Source organism: Haemaphysalis longicornis, unplaced genomic scaffold (assembly GCF_048455015.1).
Source record: "Haemaphysalis longicornis isolate Haplotype H1 unplaced genomic scaffold, Haemaphysalis longicornis Haplotype H1 scaffold_8, whole genome shotgun sequence".
Lineage (NCBI taxonomy): Eukaryota > Metazoa > Arthropoda > Arachnida > Ixodida > Ixodidae > Haemaphysalis > Haemaphysalis longicornis.
Window position 1 is genome coordinate 126,816,863 of NW_027526445.1, and position 9,303 is coordinate 126,826,165.

A 9,303-nucleotide genomic window follows, 5' to 3' on the forward strand; every position below is an offset into this window, starting at 1 on the left:
ATGACTGCTAGCTAAACCCTATTGGCGGTGAGCGCGATCACGGGCGGCGCTGCGAACGCGTCTCCGTGAGGTCGGCTTAGTGATTCTCGCATTTGTCGTCTGCTCCACTCGGGCTCGCTCTCCCTGCTGTTTCCTTGCGCTCAGTGGACGTCTGATGCTTGTCCGCACCATATTTCGGTTTTGCGTTACTCTTTATCATAAAAAAAGAATTAAAATGGCATGCACAAGCTCAAGGCGTAATTTAAAATACAGTGTTTGATAACGCTGCGGAAGAAACATTAGAGAGCTTTAGCATAGCGGCTCCCGTACGCTACGCTAAGGTTAGCGGGTAGCGGGACCGGACTGCGCATGCGCGCGCGGGGAGTACGAGGAGGTTGCCCTCAGCGGAGGGAAAGAGCGGGCATGGCGAAGGCAGGCCGCGCGGAACTAATCCACCCCACCGTGACGAATTTGCTCTCCCCAGTCGCGCCCCGCTACCCGCCGCCGTAGCGTTAGCGGACGGAGCACGCTATGCTAAAACTCTCTATTGCCGGCGCTGCTCCACTCCTTGCGAAGCCGGTACTGTGCGGAGCGCAGAGTCGGAGCTAAGTGTCGAGCAACCCTTCGAATAAAGAGAACAGCCAGCTGCTAATAACCGACGACAGCGAAAACGCAGCACGAAGACAAATTCCAGGCATTCTTGGTTGTCGGCTTTGGCAGAAGGCATTACGATTCCCGTTAATCATTTGTAAGGAGATGGTAAAACAGTTTTTGTAACCTTGCCGAACGCTCGAAAGTAATTGTATCACATCACTTTACGTTGTCATTGCATGAAAGTATGCCGACATGCTCTAAAAGGCGCAAAAAATGTAGCTTGAGTTTTAAATAACCTGCTGCGCGTACAGGCGCCTGGTGGTTTCATACCTGGCTTCTCACCAGTATGGAGACTTATTGAGCAAAATGTTAGCAATTGAGCACGATACCAGCAATTACGTGGTCGGTTCAAACGCGGAGGCACTGTGCTCGTATATAGGGCACGGAGTCATAACCGCTTCATCTACAGAGAAATCGTGGTTTCAACCTCATCTGATATTCGTAGGTGTAAACCTAATCATAAAGACTTAGGAATGACACACCCATTTTTCATTAATGCTTTTCTCTCCTTATAAAAATGCCAGCATGGAGTATAAAAAGGCAATACGGAGAGGAGCTACTGCTACTTGGTTTCCATTATTTCTGCAGGTGCACGCCAACGCACGCACACACGCACGCACACACACGCGCAGGTCAGCTTCATCCAGCTCTTACGCCAATCAGCCGGTACATGCTTAGTATTTATAAGTTATTAGATTGTTCGAATCAGTTCTGTTTTGCTTTTTGGGTCCAGCACGTTCACCAGCCGTACAGGAATGTCATCCGACCCGTTTTTCCTATTAGCAGGGCCATTTTTGTTGGCTTCTGTCCAGTTTAGTTTTTCTTCAACTTTAGTTCTCTATCTGCAAGCACCTCAGTTGCACCCCTCGCTAAATGCTGCAATTCTCATTCTGTTCTTCTGAACTTCTCTCGTCACACGGCGCTGACATATTAGAAGTAGAAAATTTTATTTAAGAAAATATAGAGAGGGGAGAGGTTAAACCAATTAGAGGGAGCAGGGCCGTAGCCAGAAATGTTTTTTGGAGGGGGTATGGGTTATCGGAAGGGAGGGCTGCCTGGAAAAAATTTCCGAGGGGGTTCTAACCCCCAAACCCCCCCTCTGGCTACGTCCCTGAGAGGGAGACTTGTAGGTGGGCCCCCATGTCCAAGACTCCAGATTCAGCAGCACCGTGCCTTGCTCTTCGGACCAAGTTTACCTGGTCCTTTAACGTTGAGCTGGCCGGGGGTGCCTCTCATGTCTCTAGTAGGGTAGACGGGTTGGTGTTTGTCGTCTGGGATCATGTACGGCCCTCCCAGAGCGCGTGGAAAAGCGTGGACATTTTTTGTTTTTTTTTTTGCAATGCTTGCAGTGTTTATGTCAGTTTAAAAAAAAAACATCAGTGATAAGTGTAGCTTGTGAGTAAAGGTATTCGTTTGAATTCGTCGTAGTGTCTGCGAATCGTGAGTGCTGAGCTTCCCATCTCCTTGTGAGGAGATGGGAAAGTCGGCCTGCTCTGTGTGAGTTTGGCAAGCTGTTCACCGTATCGTTCCTGAGGGGAGGACGGGTATGAATGGTCGTTTAGGGTGCGGTACGTTAGGTCTCTCGCAGCCCTGTTTGCCGCCTCATTACACTCCAGCCCCTCGTGGCCTGGACACCAGTTGACATTGTGCGACTTTGTCATCTTCGTGGGAAGAATGTGTCTTAACTGCCTCGGGATTCTCCGGGCCGTGACGTTCGTAATTGCTCGCTTAGAGTCTGAAATGCTGCTCAGTCCCCGGCTATTCTTTTCTTCTAGCCGTACTGCCAGGAGAATGACTCCGGTGTCCGCGTCTTCGATGCTTATGTTTTTGATAGTGAGGCAGTCCTGCACGTCGCCCTGGTGCAGACACGTTGATGATGATGTTTAGCGGCTTCTCCTTTGTAACGGGGTGGCGTTGCACAGGGACCTTAGTCGTAAAGCCACTGTACAATCACCATCGCCAAAATAGTAAAAAAGCTTTATGGAATTCTTGTGATAGTCTGACTTCTAAGTTCGCATTTCTTCCGGGATTCATCTCTGCTTTTTTGCCACCAACATTCTAACCTTTTACTAACCTCTACTGCTGTCCAATTCACTTTTGCGTTAACCTCAACGTCTGGAAGCTGGATGTCTTCCTCACTGAGGAATGGACGGATACCTTTGACTACGTTACAATATGTCGCGTGGTTTCTGGCTTCCTGCCGCAACCTGCGCACAGTTCTTCCTGTAGCGGGTCGCTGATAAGCGTTTCTGTTCGCAAGCAACCCGTCCTTGCCCTCCAAAAGAAATTCACTCCCTTTGGTATTATCAAAGAACTTTTCCCTCGTAATCTCCCGCTTCCCGATTCCGTAGATATCTAAGGCTTTCTTCGCGACCATTCCTTTTTCCCAGTTTATGCCTCCCTCTGATCATTTCGCTTTACTACTTTTTATTGCCTTGGTCGCTTCCCCTACACATCCAGTGTTCATTTACTTTGTAAGCCTTCCAGGTTCTTTTTATCCGCTGTGTGTCCACGCTTTTCATGTAAAAATACCTTAACACTCTGGCCGCCCATCCCTGATCATAAATATTTTTAAGTCGTTCATCAAAACATATTTTGCTCTGTGCTTCTCTCACTTCGAAGGAGGCCCATGCCATGTCTCCCTCCACTGCCTCATTTGTTGTTTCACTCTATGTTCCTAATACCAATCGACCTACCGCCCTTTGATTTACATCTAGCCGTGATTGAATCTCTTATTTAACACACACTACTCTGTTTGAAAAGGTGAGTGCCTGTGCCGTTACACCTTTCCAGATTCCTCTCGCTACTACATATTTGTTATATCCCCATAGGGCTCTGTGCTTCATGATAGAGGCGTTTCTTTTGCCTTTCATTCTAAAATGCTCCTCATGAGATTTCAGATACGCCTGACCTATGTTTATCCATATACGCAAATATTTTTATTTCGTTACCCACGGTATTGTTCCTTGTTGAACGAATCCCGCTTCGTTACGGGCGCCGTTATTAAAAGCCAGAACTCCCGACTTTGCTGTGCTAAACCCTAACCCCAGTTCAGTGGCATCTTCCCAGCATATATTTGTGAGCTGTTGCAGACACTGTTCGCTATCTGCTAGTAGTACTATGTCATCTACATGTATCAGTCCCGGGATATGTTGTTCCACTTCCTGTCTTTTGCGCCTATAACACAGACTGAAACTTCGCGCGTGTCGGCGCCGCCACGTGAGGAGTAATCACAATAGTTTGCTGCTGTTGAAACCGGTGTGCGACAGGCGGCGGAAGGACGGCGCCAACTTTACAGCCGTTCGCGCCACCTGTGACGCGTATGAAGAACAGACGGCGCTCCTCGTTCCCGCCTTTCCCAGGAGGTGGCGGGATGTGAGCCGCACACAGGCCGCGTGGGTATCGACCTTTCGCATAAAATCTCGAATTTAGAACGCGGGACAGGCGCGAGGCGGGAGACGGGGTAAGTCGAATACCCAAAATTAAGCGTAAAAATAGTACGAAAAGCTTAGAAAGGGGTAACGGTGCCGCCGCTCACATTTTCGAATGCCGTACTGTACTTCGTGTCAGGGCTGCAATTTAAGTGAACACGAAAACAGTCAGCCGATTAGCACTAAAAGCTCATGGTAAGTCAGAAACATTTGCGACGTGCTACGTTTGGTTTGGCCAGAGTCTTTCAATACATTGAAAGACTCTGGTTTGGCGCATAGCTGCTGTTAATGTCCCCTTGCTGACGCCTCTACGGACAGTTCACCGAAGGGTAGTTTTGATTCGCTTCAAAACAAGATTTTACGAGTCAGAAAGCAGTTAATATCAGCGGCCGCGCGTGTTTCGGTTTCAGCATTACGTGTTTGCACTGTTCCCACAGCTCTGTTGTTGTTTCTTAGATACCAATCGCTGGAATTTTTTCAAACATAAAAATATTCCTAATCGACAATATGTGCGCTGCAATGGGCTTTAAATAAAAGCTCAGTGCATTGAATCTACTTGACGATTTAATAAACGAAGGCAATTAGTACATTCTGCGCTGGGATCAAACAATATGAACACAATGAGTGAAGCAGCGCAATACCAAAGACAAAACTCTTGTTTTCCCTCTTCGAGATTCCAGGTTAGACGGGCACGTTTAGGGGTATAAAAATGCTAAGAATTCAGTTCTCGTGTATATATCAGGCTACATACGCAGACAACTCACGACAAACAAAATTTCCCCACTACACTGACAAATACCTTGCAGGAAAGAAATCTATCGTCACTGCAAACGCAACGGCAATGAATGCAAAACTTTGATTGACCCGGACGGCCAGTGCCGTACTAATTAACAGCGCTGAGAGCCCGGTTCAGTAAGCAAGGGAAGTCCTTCCCTTCCCCCTCCCGCCTCACCCTGTCGGCATTCTTGAGATTTGCCGCTTTTTATAAATTTCGCTACAACGGACACGTACCGTATTTACTCGAAGATACTCCGCGGAGTGCTTATGAACAGCGCCTAGGCGTCTACTTTCTCGCAGACCACGTGGAGAGATTGTCATGGGAATTAAATTACACCAAGAAACCAATAGACAAAGACAGCACTAAGATTCGTTGGGCAGGTTGGTTCATACTGAAATAAGGGCAAACAGCACCAGAAGTTAAGACGAGATGAAGACATAAATACGACATTTGGAAGTGCAGTGTAAGTGTCCTATGTATTTCTTCCATTCGTCTTAGCCTTTAGCACACTTTACCTTGGTTTGAATAGACAACATCTTCCTTTGAAAGTCAGGAAGCGCATTCATGAAAAATCGCGTCTTCTGTCTGCTTCACTATATCGGCAACGCACTCTTTGGATGCCTGCGTGTGAGCATTACTGCCGCAGTAGACAGGTGGACCTTTTAAGGACGATAGTCATTCTTCGGCTACTTAAACCAAGATTATTTGTTCTGTCCGTATGTCTGTCTGTCTGTATGTCTGTCTGTGACTCGATTCAGCCCCCTGGCCAGAACAAAACAATACCTGCGGAAAAGTCATATACTCACGCCCAAATCTAAACGTCTAAGTCCGGTGTCATGTTGATACTTGTCAACATTGTTGAACAAGAACAGGACATTATCCAAAGTTAAGGAAGCAAATCAATACATAAGTGATATTTTCAATGCTCTTTTATTAAACAATTCACGAATGCTTGTTTTTTTGTGATAGCAAATGATATACTACATCTACTGCAGAAAACCATCGCCCGCGCTCCTGCCGGCATTTGAGAAATCACACGGCAACAGCAACGTGAGGTTCCACTAGATAGGTTTCACTTTATGCTTAGAACGCACGTGGAGTAGGGCAACGTGGTTCTATAAACGTTGAAGTTTGGCGCCTCGATTCACGCGTGTCTCCACCAGAGTGCAGCGCTGGCATCGAGAAACCCGGCCTGTAGCAGTGGGTCGCGGTAAATTTAAATTTACTTGAGCAAACCTTTAGTGTGTTTACCTTGGGAGGAGCGCGACGGAAGAGGAACAGCATAAGAGGTGAGCGGGAAAGCAAAGGGAGGCATTTACTTCGAAAATGTCGACAAAGACTATCGTCGTTTTTCGACATTTTCAACAAAAGGAGCAGATACGCGGCCATTTTTTTTTTCAGAAACTGTTCGTGAATTATTACAATAAATAGGCTACCAATCGTCTTGCTATTTGTTCTCTCATACAGCAACAAAAATTTCAGCTCTCCTAAGCAGCGTTTCCGTACAAACTGTGATATTATGTATACCGTATAGGCCAACGGAGCAAAACAAATTATTTACATAATTGATTAATAAAATTATTTCATCATGCGGGGAGGTAAATTTGTTAGAAAAGGGGAAACTAGATCGATGCCCAACTTTCACACAAATGTTTTTAATAACACTCAAATAAACAACCATACATATTTTCATTCATGCGCAGATCTTTCATTTTTAAACTTACCTTTTTGCCGGCAGTATCCATTTTTATATGAGCAGGAAGCACATTCATAATGCGCATGCCTTTTCCGCTATTGAATTGCGGAATAAATTTACATTTTTACAAAACTTTTCTATTTTAACACAGTCTAGAAAATAGGTTAGTTATGCGTTTTGCAGGAATTCAACCTTGAAATGGAGCGTGTGCATGCATTACCATGGCTTGTCATTTCATTCATCTTTCAAGAAAAGAAAGAAAGGTATCTACGTTTCTGCAGATGTTTTCCTGCCGTCTTCTGGGGCAGTTTATTGAGATCTTACACGTTGACCCTTCAACAAATCCCTGTCAGGCCGGTCCTGCGTTTCAGCTGGATTCGCTCCGTTTCACTGCGCGATGCATGGTTTTTGGGCGTATGAAATGTTTTTACCTCAGACTGGAAAACTGTGAGCTGACTTTCGGATTATGCCGCCCATTATGCAACGAAAAGATTTTTCGAAGGATGGCTTTTTCAATAGGTGACCTCTTTTACACTCAGGGAACATCAGCAGGAAGCTTGAACTTTCTTGAGCCAAACTACGAAGTGTTCCATTTTTTTCCAGCCGTCGGGGGGGAGGGGCGGTGCGGTTCATTTGAACCCTTTGAACCATGGATAATCCGCCCCGGCGGACGGCGTACGTACACGCAATGAACTGCGACGGCGAGGTTTGGCAGCCCGACGGCGAGATGCGGGAAATGAAAATTACACTGGTGCTCGATTGCACGGTGTAGGTAAACCACTGACTTTCTTCCCAAACTTCACCCCTCCAGTCAAAATTTACGACAGTGACTGTACCTGATCACGAATAATTCCGAGCTGCTTAACAACTCTGGAGTACGCTGAACCAACTGACGATATCCTCTAGCCAGCCGCAGCAACATCACTACTGTCGCCGTACAGCGGCGAAACGGCGAGCTTGACAAAACTCTACTTGTGCGCTTCTGCCGGTCGATGGCACCACGATACAGACACGAAACGGCGGGTGCTTTTGGATTTGATGCATGGAGCCAGAGTCAAGGACTGATGGAGCCGAAGGGGAGTTCGGCAAGCACATTGGAAAGTAACTCTGCTTCAAACAGCTGGGCTACTTCAATTACGTCATCTAGGCCGAATGCTTTAAAGCGACGGCGTTACTTTGAAAGGACGCGGCGTAGGCGTGCAAGTGCATGTATTTTTCGGTTCGTGGGTCTGCGGGTCACTTAAAAAGTGTAGAAATGCCACAGCACGTCCCTCTGTACTCCTGCTTCCCCAGGGCACAATACGACCCGCAAAATGACGCTTACTGTACCTTTAATACGGGGTTTATTTAAGAAGCCAAGCCCACTGACAACCAGTCCGTGAGCGCACGGTACGTGTGCTGCAGACGTCACTGCCAGTGACTGCCCTCCCATCCCAAACGTCCCGCAGCTTTAATATGCAAGGAACTGCAAGAAAAAAAGCAACGTTGTCGAAGGTTGCGAAGCGAACTGCGAAGACGGCGAAACGTGACGGATGAATTTGGATGCCCGGGTGTTTTCAGGGCAGCCAGGCGTGATTGATAACCAGCGGTCTCACGGGCCTCAGTGAAGACCACTTGACCAGGGCTTCTACTTGACACACCCGTCACTCGTACTGCGAAAAGCAATCAAACATTTAAGATGAAACTGAACCACGCAGTCAGTGTCTTCTACTTAAAGCTTTAAAAAAAAAGCAGAGTTGATGTGCCATTTATTTCTTTTCTGAAAACAGAAACTACGGGTGTCTCGTCTTCACCAACCCCTCCTCGCCACGCGGCGCGCGCGTACGCGTTCAATATTTCCGCAATAAAGTTCGCCTTTTCAAAACCCTACCAAAATCTTTACATAAAATTTGAGCTAAATATTGCGTGCACAGATAACAGGAATACAAGAAAGCTCAAGCTTTGGTAAAAGTAAAAGTTTTCTTGTCGGTATTCGGGCTATAGTCAAATGTACCGCCGACTAATGTGGACGAGTCGTTGTGAGGAGCCCCGTTTTGAAAAGATAGTGTTGGGTTGTGACTTCCCGCTGCGGGTATAATACTGCGGGGATAGCAATAAGTCAATTAGGCAATCAACAGATAGCAAGACCATGCGGCGTTCATTGGCATCAGCTGACTTCGACGGCCATTCCGGCTGATCTTTTTCGGGCTCCAGCCCACGCCGACGTACACGGCGACGAAGCTGCCCAGCAGCATGCCCGAGATCTGACAGACCGGGCTAGTCAGGAGTTCGGCGAGCAGAGGCATGTCTTCCCCCTTTTGTCCTTCAAAGAAATCACGCAGCAATACCGCCTGAATAGAACAAAGTACCCTGCTCCACATAAAAACTTCACAAAACAGCAAGAACGCCACCTTCGCGGCATAACAACAAACCTTCTCCTAGAGCCAACATTCCGGCTCGTATTCCCTGTACTCCTCGCAATGCCGCTTTTGCGAGGCTCGGGGCACGCTTTACCATATTATATGTGGTTGTGATAAAAACCCCAATCTACATCCCATCCCCTTCTTATCACCTAAACACTTGGAGATAGCACTGTCCCGCTCGGACCCATAAGACCAGCTCTGGCTGGTAAAGACTAAGAGAGCCCAAGAAGCCTGAATGCCCCAAGGAATCCTCGAATAAGGACTCTTTCCCAAGGAGAACTGCTCCATAGGGACGTTTATTCCTCCTCTTCCTCGGGATTTTGGGTGGTTGCGTGGCTGGGAAGTTCACCCGAAGTGTGGCCG

General features: G+C 47.1%; 1 pseudogene; it reads right to left on the reverse strand.

Annotated features, from left to right (window-relative positions):
* LOC144148469 (uncharacterized) overlaps window positions 1–8,823 on the reverse strand; it is a 28,456-nt pseudogene extending 19,633 nt beyond the window's left edge.
* Window positions 8,824–9,303: the final 480 nt, after the last annotated feature.